The sequence below is a fragment of the Bos taurus genome, chromosome 4 (genome assembly GCF_002263795.3).
Source record: "Bos taurus isolate L1 Dominette 01449 registration number 42190680 breed Hereford chromosome 4, ARS-UCD2.0, whole genome shotgun sequence".
NCBI classification, from domain to species: domain Eukaryota; kingdom Metazoa; phylum Chordata; class Mammalia; order Artiodactyla; family Bovidae; genus Bos; species Bos taurus.
Genome location: NC_037331.1, coordinates 18,324,421 through 18,342,611, shown reverse-complemented (window position 1 = coordinate 18,342,611; position 18,191 = coordinate 18,324,421).

Here is an 18,191-nt window from a genome sequence, read left to right as displayed (position 1 = left end):
AGGAAGAGAAAACATTTTGAAGGATATAGGACGTGTTCAGTTTACTTTTAGCATTTGGCTGTCAGAGGACCTGAAACCAAAATCTTGAGCAGAAGAGAGATATCGGTAGAATTGATATAAATTTGGAAGTTATCAGCACAAAAGCAATCATTAAAAGGGGTGCAGTGTCCCTTGGAAGAGAAAATATAGTGAGAAGACAAGAAATGGAGAGTAGAACCTCACGAAATCCCAAGAGATGGTAAACATTTAAAGGTTTAAAGAGACAGCTTTATTCCTCAAATCTTTTATGTTGGAGAGGAAGAAATTTTTTTCTACCCTTCTAGGTTCTTCTGTCTGGTTTAATAATTAAACTGAAAAACATAGATTAAAAGGAGAAAATAAAATTTTAATAACAGGTATACATGGGAGAGATCCAGGAAAAGAGTAACTCGGAGAACTAAAACTCTCACCTTATACACCATCTTCAGCTAAAGACAAAAGAGGGTGTTGAGAGTAGTGGCTTAGGGACTGAAAAAGGGGAGGAAGGCAATTTACATGGAAATGGAAAAGCACAATGTTTGGGAAAGTATTTGCTGGGCCAGGGAAAGACAATGTGACTCAAAGAATTTTAATAACCAGACTATGGTAGGTTTCTCCCTGTCTGCATGATTTCAGAGACTTGTAGTAGTAAACAGCAGCTTGCAGCAAGCAGCAGTGAGTGGTAGCTAGAAGCAAGGTTTTAGTGTCCCAGACCATGAGTCCTAAGCTCTGGACCACAGGGGCCAGCAGTTAGAGCTAGGGTCCCTAGTGTTTGCCTGCCTAGTCAAGAATGAATTCAGGCAAGGAAGCAGAAGGTAAAGTAAAAAGTGTATTGGAAAGAAAAGTACATGTGAAAAGGTGCTCAGGCAAGATCAGAGAGTGGCACCTTTGGGACATTTAAATCCTTAATAAGCGAGCACTTTTCTAGGTCTTTGTATTCCCTCAGGCCAGTCATCTTGCTTTGTGTCCCCTTGGCTAATTTGTTTAAGGACCCCACACACACCTTAGCCAAGCTGGATCTCAAAGTGAAGTCTTCTGGGAGGATTCAGACTCATTATGGCCTGGAATTGTCCTCTGACTTTTCAAGGAGCCTTTGTGCACATGTGTAGTGTCTTCCTCATCCTTTACTCAGACAGGGTTTTTGCCTCTCTTTGTCCTTGCCATGATTATTCCCTTGAGATGTTTACAAGAGACAAGGACTGGCTATTTACCCTGTTTCTGTAGTTCCTTCCATTTCAGAGAGCAAACAGGAGGCTGGCTGTAAATTTCTCAACTGGAGCCCACCTATCTCTTGCCTCAGGAAATGCAAAGAGGAGGCTGACTCTTTGTAAATGTCCAATCTGGAGCCCATCTATCTCCTACCTCAAACACACTTTGTTCAAGCAGTATCTCTGTTAACAGCTCCCTTCCCATAGCAGGTCCTGTATCTACATTCTTCAGGCAGTTAAGGGGAGGTTCAAAGTTTCTGAGCCTTGATTGTTTCTGCTTGAAATAATTTAGATACCAAAGAGACATTTTAGAGTGGCAAATTTTGCTCCCCTACATTTACTTATAAGCATCAGGCTTTAAGAGAAATATGCTTTGTTGGAATAACTTTAACAGTTTATGAAGAGACTTAGAATGTGAAAAGAAGGTGAAGAAAATTAGAGAAATAAGACTCAACAAGGTGTACATTCTTGGAAAACTACTGCATGGTCCTCCTCCTCACTTTCTCATTCTTCTTCTTTTTCTCTCTTTTTTCTCTTTCTCCCATTATTTTATGTAGACAGAAAAAAATTCTAAATCCAGATTCAACAAAGAAAGCTATGACAAATCCACTAGACATAATATAGGCTGTCTAAGCCATGAGTACTGCCCTGTAGATTTTTACTACCATTCAAGTTCTATCTTACTTGCTGTGATTTGGGGGATTAAATATAAAGGCCACAAATCTAATGCAAATTTTTTATTAGATAAGTCATCCTGTCTTAAAATCACTCAGTTTTTTATTTTTCTCCTACTCAGACTGTTAAATATATGCCATCATGGTCATATAAAGAGTTATACCTATGTTTGGTTCCTATTTCAATCATTAGATTGCAAATGTGAATATTTATTCAATTGAGACCTGGTAGATTTATTTCAAATATTTAATGTTTTAATAGTATAGAATTTCACTATATTTTTTATTTGAAAGATATTATGATTTGAGTTTCAACAATTGGAAAAAAGTTTCTATGAAGACAATATTTATATTTTATAAATTATAAAATTAATATCATATTTTATATCTATAATACAGCCTTATATACTTATAGAAAAAGCAGGAGGCAATGAAGAATGATTAAAATAATTAAACTATTTAACAAATATTTTATTAAGGATAACTAAGCACTATATTCTTCACTTTCACTTTTCACTTTCATGCATTGGAGAAGGAAATGGCAACCCACTCCAGTGTTCTTGCCTGGAGAATCCCAGGGACAGAGGAGCCTGGTAGGAGGCTGTCTATGGGGTCTCACAGAGCCGGACATGACTGAAGCGACTTAGCAGCAGCAGCAGCAAGCACTATATTAACATGCTGTTGGTAATTGGGTGAGCAGCATCAACCATATCAAAGATAGGAAATTTAAGTTCCAGATGGACTCAAAATCTTTCAGTAAACACATGTATTTTATGGACTTTTTCTTTGATAACTAACACTGATAAGGCCTATTACTGTCTTTGTCTCTGCTTCTTCTTTCCAAATCAGAGTGTTGCATATGCCCCCAATAAGAACTTTCTTTTTAATATTAAGTTCTGATGAAATTTCATGGTTTTTGCTGTGTTTCCACAACCCAAAGATATTTTTTTAAATTGTACTCTAGAGTTAAATCAAATGCAGTTTCATTTCCCACCGCCCCCCGCCCTAAGTTATTCCCAAAGTAAAGTAAAAAGTAGTAAGAAAATTTCAAGATATTGGGTTCATCAAATGATGTATAATTTGATGACCACAAATATTGACCAAAAATTTGTAATTGAATAACCTTAAGTTAAAGAAACATTTTTTCTAATTAATTTATTTTTTACTGAAGGATAATTGCTTTACAGAATTTTGCTGTTTTGTTTTCCTATTTACCAGCCCTTACATATTAAGTAGAATTATAAAATAGGTTTATCAAATTCTGAAAAGGGTAAATTTTCACAAGGGAACCAATGTCTAGAAATGTAATTCTTTTGAGCAAGTACTCTTAAACATTCAAGTCCATAAATGTGTATTGGCCTCTCAGAATCCACATTAACTTTACTTAGGCGACAACAAACATTAAAGACATAACCATAAGATTCAGGTACTAGAGAAAAGAATAAAAGCAACAATACCACACATCTATTTAGACACACTTAAAAAAAAACAAGTTCTTTTCTTTAAGGAATCTAGCTGATATAAGGAAGCCACAAAAATAATCATGCAAATTGCTTAAATATGATAAGTTTTAATATTGAACTGCACAACAGCATGAATGTGCTAAAGAGGAAAGTATTTATTCATAAAGGGAAAGTCAAGGTAGATTTCACAAAGCTCCATTAGGCCACGAGTATATATTTATTTGCTTTACTAGAGTGTTTTCAGTGTTTAAAGCAGTTTGCTTCCATGTCAGGAATTCAATATAAAAATTGAGTAATTGAATAACTGAATTAATAATTAGATGAATGAATTGATTAATGAAGAAGTCACATTAGAGTTGTATCTTGAACTATCTTTAGGAATTCAGCAAAAAGAGACTTCAGATGAAAAAGAAGGAAGTTGAATTTAAGAGCAGTGACAAACAAAATTGTATTGAAGAGGTGGAGTCAGGAAAGAACATCCAAAATTTTACTCTGGGACATTCACCATTTGAGATGTTTACAGTAGTCCAGATAAAATTGAAAAAATTGTAATTGATATTAATAGTATCAAAAGATTAAAATATGTTTATGTATATACTGTAGATGAAACTATGGGAAAGAATAACTGAGTCTTGAGAGAAGAAGAAGTGACTAGATGGATAATGAAGCAACATTCAGTTCAGTTCAATCACTCAGTCATGTCCGACTCTTTGTGACCCAATGGACTGCAGCACGCCAGGCCTCCTGTTCCATCACCAACTCCCGGAGGTTACCTAAACTCATGTCCATTGAGTTGGTGATGCCATCCAATCATCTTATCCTGTCATCCCCTTCACCTCCTGCCCTCAATCTTTCCCAGAATCAGAGTCTTTTCAAATGAGTCAGCTCTTCGCATCAGGTGGCCAAAGTATTGGAGTTTCAGCTTCAACATCAGTCCTTCCAATGAACATTCAGAACTGATTTCTTGGATCTCCTTGCAGTCCAGGGGACTCTCAAGAGTCTTCTCCAAAACCACAGTTCAAAAGCATCAAGTCTTTGGCACTCAGCCTTCTTTATAGTTCAACTCTCACTTCCATACATGACTATAGCCTTGATGAGACAGACCTTTGTTTGCAAAGTAACATCTCTGCTATTTGATATGCCATCGAGGTTGGTCACAGCTTTTTTTCCAAGGAGTAAGCGTCTTTTAATTTCATGGCTGCAGTCACCATCTGCAGTGATTTTGGAGCCCCCAAAAATAAAGTCTGCCACTGTTTATACTGTTTATCCTTCTATTTGCCAAAAATTGATGGGACCTGATGCCATGATCTTTGTTTTCTGAATGTTGAGTTTTAAGCCAGCTTTTACACTCTCCTCTTTCACTTTCATCAAGAGGCTCTTTAGTTCTTCACTTTCTGCCATAAGGGTGGTGTTATCTGCATATCCGAGGTTATTGATATTTCTCCTGGCAACCTTGATTCCAGCTTGTGCTTCATCCAGCCCAGTGTTTCTTGTTGGGGACCAGAGTGAGGTACTCCACCCGTGACAAAGGTCATGAGGAAGGAGGCTCGACATACGCAAAGGTGGGATCAAGCCTCAGGAGTCCCCCTGGAAATCCTCAAGCATCTACCCCCATTACCAGAGCCTGCCTACTTTACTACTTTGTGCTCTTACCTACACCTCTGACTTTACGGGGGGCTGTCCCCCACCACCTCTTTCAGAGAAGGAGTTAACCTGGAGCTCCAGTCAATAAAAACTCTTGGGTGTGACAAGAGTGTTTTAACCTACAAACTCCTCTGAAGGTTCTCTAGCCTGCCTGACAGGCTCATCGGGCCACATGTGATTGCTCACAGCCTCCCAACCGTGAGAGGCACGAGATGCTTTAAACCCTCTAAAAACAGGTTCTTTAGAGAGGTTAGAAAACTATTAGTATAAGTATAATGGGCTGATTAGAAATTGTATTGGTGAAGGGTTTTTCATTTGTTGAGCCAATGTTTGTTGCTAAGTCTCCATATCCCCTGCCCTTACACACATTAATGAATATATAGAAGGAATAAGTATTAACCTTTGATATTAATCACGTTAGACCTTAGGCTAAGTAAATTCTTTCCTTAACTAAAACCCATTACACCCTCACCCTGTAGGAATGTAACTTTATTTGGGTGGCGTCTGTTTTGAGAATAATCAGCCCTGGAGAAATAAGTGTCCTGATTGACTGACCACTGTCACAAGGAGAGGGTCGTAAATTGTCAGCAGGCCCCCCTGGCCAGAAGATGATGTAACACCCCTAAGACCTCTGTATACATTTGTGTGAAGCACCTGACTTTAATAAAAGTCAGGACTGCTGTCCCCACGTGACTTTTGTATAACATCTCAGTGTATAAAAACAGACTCTGGAAAATAGAGAATTGGGATCAGTTTCTCGAAATACTGGTCTCCCCATGTCACTCTCTCTCTCACTCTGGTTGAGTCTCCATCTGGAGCGCGGAACCCACCATGCTTACTAATTATGCCTGGGCTTCTAAGATCCGACCGGGGAGGCCTCAGTGTCTCCTCTCCTTCGGGAGAACGGAAGGACGCCTGCGGCCTACGTAAGTGGTGCAAACTTCTTGTCTTGAAGTTTTATTGGTCTCCTGCGTAAACCAAGCTACTCAGCCTCTTTTCTCCACTGAATTTTCCTACTGAGCTATCCTTATTCTATCACTCTTTATATCCTTAATTAACATTTAATTAAGCAATTGTTTCCTGATCTTCGCCGACGCCGTCTCTCCTTCGAATACCCTGGATCAGCCGGGGCTGGTCCCCGGCAGTTTCTCATGGTGTACTCTGCATATAAGTTAAATAAGCACAGTGACAATATACACCCTTGAGGTACTCCGTTCCCTGTTTGGAACCAGTCTGTTGTTCCATGTCCAGTTCTAACTGTTGCTTCCTGACCTGCATATAGGTTTCTCAAGAGGCAGGTCAGGTGGTCTGGTATTCCCATCTCTTTCAGAATTTTCCACAGTTGCTTGTGATTGACACAGTCAAAGGCTTTGGCATAGTCAATAAAGCAGAAATAGATGTTTTTGTAGAACTCTCTTCCTTTTTCCATGATCCAGAGGATGTTGGCAATTTGATCTCTGGTTCCTCTGTCTTTTCTAAAACCAATTTGAACATCTGGAAGTTCACCGTTCACATATTGTTGAAGCCTGACTAGGAGAATTTTGAGCATTACCTTATTAGCATGTGAGATGAGTGCAATTGTGAGGTAGTTTGAGCATTGTTTGGCATTGCCTTTCTTAGGGATTGAAATGAAAACTGAATTTTTCTGGTCCTGTGACCACTGCTGAGTTTTCCAAATTTTCTGGCATATTGAGTGCAGCACTTTCACATCATCATCTTTTAGGATTTGAAATATCTCAACTGGAATTCCATCACCTCCACTAGCTTTGTTCGTAGTTTTGCTTCCTAAGGCCCACTTGACTTCATATTCTAGGATGTCTGGCTCTAGGTGAGTGAACACACCATCATGATTATCTGGATCATGAAGATCTTTTTTGTACAGTTCTTCTGTGTATTCTTGCCATCTCTTCTTAATATCTTCTGCTTCTGTTAGGTCCTTACCATTTCTGTCCTTTATTGAGCCCATCTTTGCATGATATGTTCCCTTGGTATCTCTAATTTTCTTGAAGAGATCTCTAGTCTTTCCTATCCTCTTGTTTTCCTCCCTTTTTTGCACTGATCACTGAGGAAGGCTTTCTTATCTCTCCTTCCTATTCTTTGGAACTCTGCATTCAAATGTGTATAATTTTCTTTTTCTCCTTTGCTTTTTGCTTCTCTTCTTTTCACAACTATTTGTAAGGCCTCCTCAGACTACCATTTTGCTTTTCTGCATTTCTTTATCTTGGGGATGGTCTTGCTCCCTGTCTCCAGTACAATGTCATGAACCTCCATCCATAGTTCATCAGACACTCTGTCCATCAGATCTAGTCCCTTATATCTATTTCTCACTTCCACTGTATAATCCTTAGAGATTTGATTTAGGTCCTACCTGAATGGTCTAGTTGTTTTCCCTACTTTCTTCAACTGAAGTCTGAATTTGGCAATAAGGAGTTCATTAAAAGTCAAAAAAGAAGTCAATAGGAAGCAGCATTAAAAGTAAAAAAATCTCTATAGACACTCCCAAATTTCCAGTTATAACAGGTTCTCTCTCAATATGTGAATGAAAGAAAAAACATGAGCAGTTAATAGCTTGATGGGAGGCAAGGTTGCACCAATATCTACTTAAATATATTTTTAGCTGAGAAGCAGGAACCAATAAAAAGAAAGAAATTAGAGACATAGGAACAGGAACATTTGACAGAACATGGAGCTAAAGAGTGAAGAAAATGTTGTCTTAATGAGTGTGGAGAAAAACCCATGCTTCAAAGAGAATGGTTTCTTTACTTCTAAGGCAGAAAAAAAGAACTGAGAGTGGGAAGGATAGAATTTGGAGAATATTGCTATTCAGTTCCTCCATGTTCCTGATATAATAAAAAGCTAAATCATTTGCTCAAGGCAATGGGTTGGTGTTGATCAAAGAAACTTTAAGAGAAAGGTAAAAAATTTGAAATAACTTTTTGCTAAATATACATGATGGCTCATAGAAATGACCCAAACCCCAAAGAATTACTATCAAATGACTTTAAAGACACAAAGAAGTCTAGAAAACCTGAATTGGTGTCAGCAATTGCTGTTAGTTCCTCTGAGTAATTTATCTAGTAGTGCTTGATAAGCAGGATAAGAAAAACAAAAGTAACAACAAAACAAACATAAAACAGGAGTTGATCTGACCCAGACCATCACTAGTTGATGGAGTAGTGACAGACCAAGGGAGTAAGGTAGTGTTTTTGATAGATGCCAGTACAAGTGAACCTGAAGAATACCACTGTGAGTGCACGCATGCTCAGTTATGTCCAACTCTTTCGCAACCCCATGGACTGTACAAGCCTCCTCTGTTCATGGGATTTTAAAGGCAAGAATACTGTAATGGAGAATACATTTAAATCAGTTGTAATGAGGTGGATGAAACTGGAGCCTATTATACAGAGTGAAGTAAGCCAGAAAGAAAAACACCAATATAGTATACTAATGCATATATATGGAATTTAGAACGATGGTAATGATAACCCTGTGTGCGAGACAGCAAAAGAGACACAGATGTATAGAACAGTCTTTTGGACTCTGTGGGAGAGGGGGGCAGGGGATGATTTGGGAGAATGGCATTGAAACATGTATAATATCATATATTAAATGAAAAAAAAAATACTGTAATGGGTTGCCATTTCCTCCTCCAAGGGATCTTCTGACCAGGAATCAAACCCATGTCTCCTGCATCTCCCACACTGCAGGCAGATTCTTTATCACTGAGCTACTTGTGGAATATCAATTTTAGAAACTCAAAGATTGGGAGATTTTAAAGAAGCCCAATAGTAAGTTTTGTGAGAATATAAGTGAGAGTGAGCAGAAAGTAGAGAAATTTGGGTTTAGAAAGCAGGAATTTTCCAAACTGAAATTGGAGAGATGAAAATCAGCATAATCCCAAAGTGAGAGGAGACATTGATGGCAGCATTTTTAGTTTTCAGATTAATCCAATCAAGTCCAATCTTTGCCTAGAAAACATTTTTTTTTTCCATCAAGAAATTCGGGTGAAAAAAAAAAAGAGAGAGAGAGAGAGAACAGTAGTACCAACAACAGTAGCAGACAGTATTCTGTGCATGCAGTGATTCAGTGAATCATCACCATCACTGTGAATGTCATTCTTTATCTTTGTAAATGACTTCACTTAATTCTAATAACATTTCTGTTATGTTGGTAGGCATTATTATTACTTACAGATAAGAAAAAAAAAAAAAGTAAGGTTATTGGACCTGGAATTGATCAGTATTAAAGGCAGAACTTGAATCCCAGGCTTTTGGATAAAAGCACTGTGTTCTTTACATTTTTTATATTTACACTATAGTTATCTCTTTAAGCTATAGTGCTGTTTCCCTAGTCTCCAACTTGAAAACTTCAGTCAGCAAAAATCAACCCTCTATTTCAAAGCAGAGAGACTTAATATTCTCAGAGTATTTAGAAGTAAATTGATAATATACATAAAATATTTGATTTTTTACCAGGCCCATTAAATCCTTAAGAGTTAGGGTATGTCCCTCTGTGATCAGAGAAATTATGTGACCTGAACACTGAGGAAATGAGTTTGTTAATCCCTGCAGAAAAGATATTAGATCCTTTTGGGGTAACCTTATTTATTGCATTTTAGCCCAGGGTGAGTTATTGTGCTTGCCTGCAGAAGTGTGATGGGAAAGGAAAGACTCAGAAAAAGAAGCAGCTGAGCAGTAGAATCACATACAGACAAATTACTGTGGAAAACTGTTTCTTTTGTATAAACCAATAGAGAGAAATCAAATTTCAGCTATATATTCCTTGTTAAAACAGACAAAGTACACTAGATTTTAAGCTAGTGCCAATGCAGAGATCTTTACAAAGCTGCATTTCCAAATATGGGCAATAGTATGTCAGTCACAAAAAGTCCTAAGAGGCTTAGGGACTTCAGCTTCCTCTTCAGTGACAGTAATAACTTAAGAACCCATCTTTATCTATGCACATCCCAAAGAAGCTCAATTTATCACAGATGATTTTCCTCCTAAAACCTGTTTTCTTGCTGTTCACAGGGAATTTTTCTTTTGATTTTACCTCTGAGTTCATCTGCAGACTCAGTTGCTGTAATGATGTTAAATATTTGGAGAGACTATTCACTTTCTAGAAGCAGACATGGTGTGCATGTTTTTAGTGTATTGTGTGACAGGTAATGATGAGAGCAGGATGCAGAGTTTAGGTATCTCTAGGAGCAAAGGCATAAAGAGTTTAACCTGATGGAGGGCACTGGTTCAGGGTCCCTAGTAATATGGAGCAAATGGTAATCATGAAACCGATATACATGTAAAAGGCACTTGAGAGTGTTTGAAGGAGATTATTAGTAATAATGGCTTACCATTTATCTACAAGAAGGGTGAGGAGGTGTCCAGGTTACATGAAATAATAACCTTTTATTATTATCTAAATAAAGAGGGGAGAACTCCTGTATACACACTTCCCTAGTCTTTAACCATTCTTTCTTTGACTTCTCCCCACCATCAACAGCTTTGAGGGCAAAATGCTGTAGTGTGCAATTATGCTTTTTATTGTTATGCCTCCTAAGAAGACACTCACACTTGATTTCATGGTGATATTTCAGCAATTCTGTATAGCCTCTTTCTAGACCCCTATTATTAAGCATTTCAACCTCATTAATAATTGATGTTCCCATTTAAGTTGCTGGTTAGAAAATACCTCTAAGATTTTACTTTATTAGATTTTTGAGTAAATGTTCTCCAAATATCCTCTGCATTTTGTTAAAAATAAATGTTACATATCTTTTGATAAAACCTCCAGAGTTAAGTGCCTAATAAAATATTACATGACTAAAATGACAATATTTCAGCTTTATGCTGAAGTATGAAGATTTGCCTGCAAAGGTATGAATCACTGGTTTTTCATTTCTTTAATCCTGTATTAATTGGTACTTGAGGCAATAAACCATAACATATAACTCTGGCTTCAGATAAGCTTTAATGAGAGCCTGACCTTTGCTTGGATACTTCTATGACAGTGAAAGGGTTCAAGATAACCCTTTGAAGCTCAAATTTATGAGATAAATGTTCTTAGCATTTCCTTATCTTAGCTTGAGCTGGTTATTGGGGATATTCTGGGGGATTTATAATTGAGATTTGAAAGAAAGTTATATTCTATTATGTCCAGTCCAGTGGAAGTTTAAATAGCAGTAGTGTAACTTCTTTAGTTCATTATTTTGCACCAGGAAAGGAAGTGAGGTTCAGAGATCAGCAAAAGGTACACAACTGTCCTAAAATATAGTATGAAAATAAAGGACCACAGATATTGTCACTATATCTATATAAAATCATATTTAGAGAGGACCAGATCTCATCCATATTTTGATGTGCTATAGTGTAGTGAAGTCAGTATCTGAATTGTACTTTGTGATCATATCATTCAATTTAAGAATCATAGGGATATTTTATAATTTAAGTGTTTTAAGGAAGGTGCAACTAAAAAAGTGAAGTATAGAAAATTTAGAATGTTTTGACATGTAGTTTCAGAGAAATACTTTCAATTTGAGAGGGTTCAGGTAGTCTTTTTTTCTTTAATGTCCTAAACTGAAATAGAATTGTGGCATCATATTAAGAAAAGTTGTATTTGAGTTGACAGAGAAGATGTAGAGGTTTTTGGACAAGCATGGACCCACATGGCCAAAAGAGATCTCATAGATTCAAACACTAGGATAGAATCTCTTGAGAATCCTTATATTGTTTATATACTTCACAGTACTATGAAGTTTTAACCATTAATAACCCCCTAATCTGTCCCTTCCCTTGAGAAATCTGGCATGACTCCTCTAGTTGCTCTTTCTCAGCCAGTATTTTTGCTGAATGAATAAATCAATCTCCCATGAGATTACTTGTCATTCCTTCCCACATTTCAGGCTAACACAACTATATACTAATTGACACTGACGTATGCTATTTCATGACGGAAGACCAGGCTCATTTACTTGTTTTTTGTGTCTTCCTTGAGTCAAAACCTAAATGAGAATAAGAGGTATAATAAATAGGTAAATAAGCCCATTGCAGAGGAAGAAGAGAAGGAATGACAAAAGACTAAAAGATGTCTGCAATTTTCTGGAAGAGAGCAAGTGTATGTACTGAAAATGAGCTAAGTGGGGAGTTAGTGGCACCTACTAAGGAAGCCACTAGTAGAGAACAATTTACCAGTAGAACTTCACGGGGTACTCGGATTAGAACCATTGATTAAATGAAGGCTCACAGTAAGAAGTAGGTCAACATATAACAATTTCAGAAGTTAGGAATGCCATATGTCCACTTCTGCCCAGCTGGCACATGCGTACATACTCTCTCTCTCTCACACACACACAAACACACACTATCTCTCATATGCAAACACAAAGATGTAGCCTGACAGAGAATGCCACGCTTGTTCACCTTAAAGTGAAGTTTATTAATCACGTTTCACCCAATACACAGATCCTAGTGAGAATCTCACCCGATGGCAGAGATTCAGCTGTGAAAAGACTTACACACCCAACAGTGTAGGAAATCCAAAATAGATGCTCAGGTCTTTGGTAATAAGTATGGACAAATAATCAAGGACCTGAAAGTATGTTAGGAAAACCAGCAGCATTTAAGACAATATCCAGATAGCCAGATAAAAACTGACACTGAATGAGATAGATAATTTAAGGAACAGAAAACAATAATGCAATTAATGTATATTTTGCTAAATATAGACTCAGTGGTAAAGAATCTGCCTGCAATGCAGGAGATGCGAGTTTGATCCCTGGGTCAGGAAGATCCCCTGGAGAAGGGAAAGGCTACCCACTCCAGTATTCTTGCCAGGAAAATCCCATGGACAGAGGAGCCTGGTGGATTATAGTCCATGAGGTCACATCAAGTTCAACATAGCTGAAGTGTCTGAGCATGAGCATAAATAAGATATTTGATAAGTTTTAAAAATGAACAAGTTACTATAAAAATTAAAGGGCAAGAAAGAAATTAAATATGAAACAAGGTGATGTAAAAATTAAGCAAAGAACAGAATATGATTCTCAATACTAGAGAAGCAGTATTCTTGGTGGTTTTCAGGGTAATATCCACGTTAAAACTGCTAATGTTTGAATATGCAATATTAATTACTGGTTGTGTGGCATTGAACCAGGAATTAGAAATCTCAGTTTTCCTATATGTAAGAATGCATATACTATTGAATTTGTTGTTGTTTTTAAAAGTCACAATAAAGAAAGTGAAAAGCAAACTCAAACTCAGATGAGAAATGGAACATGTATATAATTAGGATAGAATTAGTACCAAGTATGTACCAGACTTTCTTACAAATCAATATATAAAATAATGATACTAGAAATCACATTAAAAATTCAAATAGCATTTCAAAGATGATGAAATATGGAATGATATTCAACTTCTCATTAAAGGAATGAAAATAAAAATAACGATGAGATATTTAATGTCATCTATACTGGTTAAAAAAAAAAAAAAAAAAAGTCTAAAGTATCAGGTGTTTCCAGGATGTGGAATAGTATGAACTGTTTCATGGCAGTGGTGAATTTTTATTTGATGCAATCATATTTTGAAAATAACTGTTGTCATCTTCCAAGATTGAAGAAGTGCATGTTTTAAAACTGAGCATTTTTGCTACCAAGTATATAACCTAATGCTATATTTTTAAACTTCCGGTCTCAGTTTCAATGATCTTACATGCATTTTAAAAATAAATAGAACAAAACTGGACTATAACATAAAATATAGCTATTATACACATAATACAATATAATATGGAAATATAATAGAAAATATTAAAATGCCTTTTAAGCAGTAAGGGTAAAGATTATTTGTAGAAACTTGTTTCAGTTTCTTTTGTATGCCTGTCTATACGTTGTCTTTGTTAAAACGTAAACTGTACTTTTTTGTGTATTGTGGTCTAAAGGTTTGAAAACTTCACTCCCTAGGGAAATGGTTCCACGTGTGAATGAAAAGCACAGACAGAAATGTTCATGGTAGCTTTACTATTAAGAGCAAAACAAACAACCTGGAAACCACTAAAATGTTCATTGAAAGGAAAAATAGCCAAATAAATTGTTGTATTCTAACACGATGAAATACTATTTGTCAGTGAAAGAATGAACAGAAACTTCACACATCAACAAGGATGAATCTTAGAAACCTAACAGTGAGTCGAAAACACTGTACATATCATTAACATGTATCATATCATTAACATTGCAAAGCTTAACAAACACCAAACCACTGTTGCATTATAAGCCTTGTATACTATTGCATTGCCACTTATGTGATTTTCTTATAAAATAAAGAAGTGTTTTGGTGGCTTAATATTCTTCTTTAGGACTTTTAGATTTATCACAAACTATAATAGTTTTTCATGACATAGAGTGTTATGAGCCAATCTTCTGGATCTTGAAGAAAAATATCAAGAAATCTATTTCTTATGGTATCAGGAGTGGTATCAGGAGAAGATTTGCTTATTGATGAAGACACAAGTTCACCTTAGTTATGATAGCAATGACTTTTATCTAACAATGGAAGTAGAAGGAATTTAAGAACTTTCTTTAGTCAGAAACAAAATACCTTTTAAGAAATGGTGAGGAAAGTAAAAGTATAGAGCATTTTAAAAGCTTAGCAGTGAGAAAAAGAAAAGAATTCCTGAGAATAGAAAAAAAAAATATAGTAGCCAAAGAGTAACAGTTGATTTAATTGAGATTGGGTTAGTTAACAGCTCTGGCTTTTGGTATTTCTTTAAAAATTGCTCTAAGTTTTATTTTGACTTAATTTTGTAAAGCATTAGAATTGCTAATAATTTTTATAGCTATTCAGATGTTTATAGGAAAGTAATAAATAGCGGAGGCTTCCCAGTAGCCCAACAGTGAAGAATCTGCCTGCAAGCCAAGAGTTCCAGGAGACACTGGATTCAATCCCTGGGTCAGGAAGATCCCCTGGAGGAGGTCATAGCAACCCACTAGTATTCCTGCCTAGAGAATTCTATCGACAGAGGAGACTAGAGAGTTACGGTCCACAGGGTGGCAAAGAGTCAGACTCGACTGCAGCAAGTTGGCATGCACGCACATAATAAATCACTGAATGAAGCACTTATCCCAAACTAGGGACAGTTCAAAAAGTATTTCCATTCACTTATTCACCTCTTTGAAATTTCAGGTGCGTTTTATCTCTTTCATTGGCCTGGCCTTGAGTTTTCCCAAACTAACAATTCAGCAGTTTTTATGGTAGGTATTAACTAACAAAATCCAGCTAGAAGAATAATTTTTAAAACCAGGGTTTCCAAGATTTTTGATGTGTCATAAACCCATTGAAAAAATTTAATATTCTTTTTATTTCCTGCTGCTGCTGCTAAGCTGTTAAGTCACTTCAGTCGTGTCCGATTCTATGCGACCCCATAGACGGCAGCCCACCAGGCTCCTCTGTCCCTGAGATTCTCCAAGCAAGAATACTGGAGTGGGTTGCCATTTCCTTCTCCAATGCATGAAAGTGAAAAGTGAAAGTGAAGTTGCTCAGTCATGTCTGACTTTTAGCGAGCCCATGGACTGCAGCCTACCAGGCTCCTCCATCCATGGGATTTTCCAGGCAAGAGTACTGGAGTGGGTTGCCATTGCCTTCAGAGATTGCGTTGTTCCATCCTGGGAAGCGTGGCCTCCACTTTATGCTCTAACCTAAATTATGTGTTAATCCCACAGAGCTAGTTTGTGTATCTTTGCCAGCAGTTGTGTTTTTGTTCCAATTAGCAAGGTTTCTCAAGAGGTTAATCGATAATCAAGGAGAATCCTACATGCCACAATACTTTCAAAAATAAGATACCAGGGAAAAGACTCCAATCCCAGTCATCTCTAATGTGCTATAAAACCCAATTAGTTCACTCTGAAATCTACCTGTTCCTTTACAGAGTTTGACATCCTTGCGGGCATGCCTGCTGAATTGCTTCAATTGTGTCTAACTACTTGCAACCCTATGAACTGTAGTATCCCGCCAGGCTCCTCTGTCTATGGGATTCTCCAGGCAAGAATGCTGGAGTGAGTTGCTATTTCAGATCTTCCCAACCCAGGGATCAAACCCATGCTTTTTACGTCTCCTGGCAGGTGGATTCTTTATCACCAGCGTCATCTGGGAAGCTATCCTTGCCTACTCTCAAAGATCTGTCTTATGTTTGCTAGATAATCACAGGAAAAATGAGAATGAGGATCCCAGGCTGCAGAAGTAGCAAATGACAACATCTTTTGTTCTGTTTTGAATCATTGCATCTCTATAGTTGCCATATTAAAAGCAGAACTAAAGGCAGTAATAACAGAACTAGAATTAAAAATACGGAGAAGGGAGGAAGTAAATGTATTTGTGATACCTTTATGAGACAGGTAGTCTAGGAGTCAACAACTATACACTTATTACTGTTTTTATGAAAATGTTCTATTTGTGTCTAGGTGAAGAATTACTCTGAAGTTGGATACTTAACAGCAAAACCAAATAAAACCCACAGCAGTCCAGGTAATAGATTATAATTTTAATATTTAAACAATGTAGTAGTGGGCAATCGTTACTGAAGTCTATCTATTAACACCAGAGTTTTCTTTGACTAAATACAACAATTCAAAAATAAGGCTAGAAATATGGGTGGGTATAAAGACAAAAAGATATGTGGCAAGCAATATACAGAAATTCTAATAGGAATTGAGAATTTTTTAAAAAATGAAACAAATATGGACTTGTTATTAATAGTTCTTGTGAAAGTAGTGAGTAAAGTTATTCTTATTTAATAAGGCAAAGAACAGAAGAGTAAGGGGTTTGGTTCTGATAATCCTCTTGGATTTTTTTGCCAAATGAGATTTGTCCTATGGTCATGCCTGTGGCACCTGCCCCCTCTTCTAAGCCATAAGGGTTTTTTCACTCTCACTCTCCATCAAGCAAATTAACCACAACACACATCCTGATGTGGAACAAGCCATCCCTGTCCAATTCTGGTCTCTAGACTTAACTGGGTATATTGGCATGATCCAAAACTTCTTTCCATGCCTTGCTGAACAAAGAGGCATCAGGTTGGAATTGTAATTTTTTGTAATAGTTGTTTTTATTGAGATATAACTGATGTATAATATTATATGTTTCAGGTGTTCAACATAGTGATTCACACTTTCTAAAGTTATATTCCATTTATAGTTATTTATAGTTATATTCCATTTATAGTTACAGTATTCCCTATGTTGTACATTATATCCTTGTAGCTTATTTATTTTATAATAGCAGTTTGTAGCTGTTACTCCCTTCCCCCTATAATGCCCACCCCTACTGGTAACCAATAGTTTGTTTTCTATATCTGTGAGCTTTTTTCCTTTTTGTTATATTTCATTGGTTTATTTTTTAGATTCCACATATACATGATGTCATACCATATTTGTCTTTTTCTATCTGACTTATTTCACCTACATAACACCCTCCAAGTCCATTCACGTTTCTGCAAATGACAACTTTTTTTATGGCTGAGTAGTACTCTATTGTGTATCTATATACACACACATGCATTCTATATCTTTCTTTATTTATCTGTTAATGGACACTTAGATTTCATATCTTGGCAATTCTAAATAATGCAGTGAAACATCAGGATTTATGTATCTTCTCAAACTAATATTTTCACTTTTTTCCAGATATATAACCCAGAATGGAATTGCTTAGTCATACAGTAGTCCTACTTTTAGTTTTTTGAGCAACCTTCAGACTATTTTCCACAGTGGTTGCACTAATTTACATTTTCACCAACAGTTCATGGGCATTCCATTTTCTCCACATCCTCACCATTTGTTGTTTGAGGTCTTTTTCATGATAGCCATTTCACCATGTGTGAAGTGGTATATCTCATTGTGGTTTTAACTTTCATTTCTTTGATGATTAACAGTGTTAAGCATCTTTTCATGTGACAGTGGCCATCTGTATGTCTTCTTTGGAAGAATGTCTATTCAGGTCTTCTGCTCATTTTAAATTTTTTTTTGATGTTGACTTGTATGAACTGTTTATATGCTTTTTATATTAACCCCTATCAGTCATATCATTTGCAAATAATTTCTTCCATTCAGGAGTTTACCTTTTTGTTTTATTGATTATTTCCTTTGTAGTACAAAAGCTTTTAAGTTTAATTAAGTCCCACTTGTTTATCTTTGC